At 42.1% G+C, this 3413-nt stretch overlaps 1 protein-coding gene across 3 annotated transcripts in view; it reads left to right on the top strand.

Moving 5' to 3' along the window:
- Positions 1-3413, top strand: part of LOC116076149 (17-beta-hydroxysteroid dehydrogenase type 6) — a 125638-nt gene that overhangs the window by 13929 nt on the left and 108296 nt on the right. The window lies entirely within an intron of this gene.

Here is a 3413-nt window from a genome sequence, read left to right as displayed (position 1 = left end):
TGGGAATTGAACTCAGGACCTCTGGAAGAGCAGCCAGTGTTCTTAACTGCTGAGCCATCTCTCCAGCCCGTACACAAGGTTTTCATCTCTTTAGTTGTTCCTCTAAAACATTTGACTGCTTACTTAACTTATCAAGGGCACTTTTTGCCTTAAAGTATCTTATTTTTTATGATTGTATGTATGATGTGTGTGTGGGAGACATACATGTGCATTGGTGTGCATGTGAAGATTATAGAACTTTTATGGCATTTCCAACTTTACATGGGTTCCGTGTAAATTCAGGTCATCGGGTTTGCTAGGCAAGCACTTGACCTAGTAAGTCATATCTCATCAGAGATTTTTCTTCTGTCATTGTTCTTATTATTATCTTTGTTATCATCAGTTTTTCTTGACACAGAGTCTCATTGTGTAGCCCTGACTAGTCTGGAACTCCTATATAGACTAGGCTGGCCTTGAACTAAGCATTTTTCCTGCCTGTGCTGTCTGAGTCCTCAGATAACAGGTGTGCACCTTGACGGCCAGTTTCATCATTCCTTCTTGAAGCTTCCATCTAAAGTGACTTTCTTCCTAACTGAACATATCCTTAGAATTTATTTTTGATTTTGAAAAATATGTATGTATGTATGTATGTATGTATGTATGTATGTATGTATATGAGCGCTCTGTTTTCATGTTAAGCTTGCATGATGGGGGCATCAGATCCCATTGTAGAAGGTTGTGAGCTGAGAGAGGATGGGGAGTGCTTGGCTGATGTCAGTCTTAAGTTTCCCCATGGTATGGGTTAACGGTGACGACCTTTGGGATGCTTAGGTTATGCTTGGTGGCAAATTCATGTCTTTTCACCCAAGATTTTGTGTGGATTCAAAACTTCCTGTCTTAGGGCTCACAGAGCCTGAGCTACCAACCACGGAGCCTGCAGGAGCTGGACATAGACCCCCTACACATTTGTAGCAAATGTGCAGCTTGGTGTTCGTGTGAGTCCCCTAACATGTGGAATAGGGGTTGTCTAGATCTCTGTTCCTTGCCAGTGGATCCAGCACAGACTGGGGGAGGGGGATTAAGGAGTTGCATCTCAGTGGGAAAGGATGTGCCTAGACCCACTGAGCCAGGGTGGGGTAGTATCCAAGGGGTGCTTCCCCTTCTCTGAGGAGAAGAGAAGGGGGCAGGATTTGTAAGGGTGGGAATGGGTGGAAAGAAGGGAGAGTGACTGTGATCAGGACATAAAGTTAATTCAATTAAAATAAAAACAAACAAAAACCCAAAAAACTATGTGGCTTGGCTGGACATCCCAGCATTTGGGAGACAGAGGCAGGCAGAACTAAGTTTGAGGCTGGCCTGGTTTATAAAGCGAGTTCCAGGACAGCCAAGACTACACAGAGAAACTCTGTCATGAAAAACCAAAATGATAATAATAATAATGATGATAAGTAATAAAAACCGTGCCTTACACACACACACACACACACACACGCACACATGCACACACACACACACACACACAAGAAGGTTGTGAGCCACCACATGGTTGCTGTAAATTGAACTCAGGACCTCTGTAAGAGAAGCCAGTGCTCTTAACCTCTGAGCCATCTCTCCAGCACTGATTTCTTAGAATTTAAAATCCAAAAGCTGGGCAGTGGTGGTGCACACCTTTAATCCCAGCACTTGGGAGGCAGAGACAGGCAGATTTCTGAGTTCAAGGCCAGCCTGGTCTACAGAGTGAGTTCCAGGACAGCCAGGGCTACACAGAGAAACCCTGTCTCGAAAAAACAAACAAAACAAAACAAAACAAAAACAAGTAAATAAATAAATAAAAATAAAATCCAGAAGTAATGTATAATCTTCTCCCCTTTTCTTACTCTCTCTCCCCACTCATGCTCCTCCAAAAACCACTGAAGTTAAGTTCATAGTGGTTGGCAAATTTCCTTAAAACCTGCAATCAGGGGGCTGGAGAGATGGCTCAGTGGGTAAGAGCACTGACTGCTCTTCCAAAGATCCTGAGTTCAAATCCCAGCAACCATATGGTGGCTCACAACCATCCATGATGAGATCTGATGCCCTCTTCTGGTGTGTCTGAAGACAGCTACAGTGTATTATGCTGATGTATAGGCAACAACGAGCCCTTCTCCATGCAGTTTAATCAGGAACCTTCATTTTTACTTCTTCTCTAGATAGCTTCTTTTATATTCTTCTATATCTTCTTCTTACATCTTACTAGTTACATCTTTCTACTTTCTTCTTACTTACTCCTATTTCCTACTTACTCCTATTCCCTACATCTTACTACATACATCTTACTTCTATTCTTATTCTGTATCTTACTTCTATCCTTACATCTTCTATCTTTACATCTTACTTACTCCTATTCTTACATACATCTTACTTCTATATCTACATACTTACTCACTATCCTATATCTTACTTCTATCTATATACTTACTCCTATCTATTACATCTTACTTACTCTCCTTACATACTTACCCCTAATTCTACATTCTTACTCCTATCTATACAACTTACTTCTAATTATCTCCAGCCCCCAGCCCTTGTGAGTTAAATACTTTCCCTGGTCCCAATCATCATCGGCTACGTGGCAAAGCACAATAGGCTGCGGGAAATCATGCCAGCTTGCATCACAAACTAGACGCACTCAGCTTTTCCAACTAAGGCTTGTTTATCTCAATGCTCTCTGCTCTGGCCGGAGATCAGGTGTTCAATATATATGTATATAGGGTGGCAGCTGCGGCTCCCCACAGAACGAGAGGGGCTGGAATAAGCAGAGGTCCTGAGTTAATTCCCAGCAGCCACACACATGATGGCTCATGTCCATCTGTACAGCTACAGTGTTCTCATATACATAAAATATATAAATAAATCTTTAAAACACCCCCTGCAATCAGGGTTCTATCTATTTTCTCTAGATTATGGCATTCCTTAGAGTTTGGTCTGACTTATAAAATAAAAACTGTCTTAGTTAAAGTGATTATTGTTGTGAAACATCATGACCAAAGTACCTTGGGGAGGAAAGTGTTTGTTTGGCTTATCCTTCCATACCATTGTTCATCATTGGAGGAAGCAGGGACAGGGACTCACACAGGGTAGGAACCTGGAGGCAGGAGCTCATGCAGAGGCCATGGAGGGGTGCTGCTTACTGGTTTGCTCAGCTTGCTTTATTATAGAACCCAGGGCCATCAGCCCAGGTATAGTACCACCTGCAATGGGATAGGCCTGCCCCCATCAATCATTAATGAAGAAAATACCCTACAGCCTGATCTTATGAAGGCATTTTCTCAATTGAGGTTCCCTCCTTCCAGATAGTTCAAGGTAGTTGTGTCAAATTGATATAAAACTAGTCAGCATAAAAACCAAAAACCCTCTTTTTCTACTGCTATATTTAAGAGCAATCTCTCTCTCTC

The sequence above is a fragment of the Mastomys coucha genome, unplaced genomic scaffold (assembly GCF_008632895.1).
Source record: "Mastomys coucha isolate ucsf_1 unplaced genomic scaffold, UCSF_Mcou_1 pScaffold4, whole genome shotgun sequence".
NCBI classification, from domain to species: Eukaryota; Metazoa; Chordata; class Mammalia; order Rodentia; family Muridae; genus Mastomys; species Mastomys coucha.
This window is presented reverse-complemented; position numbering and strand designations above follow the sequence as displayed.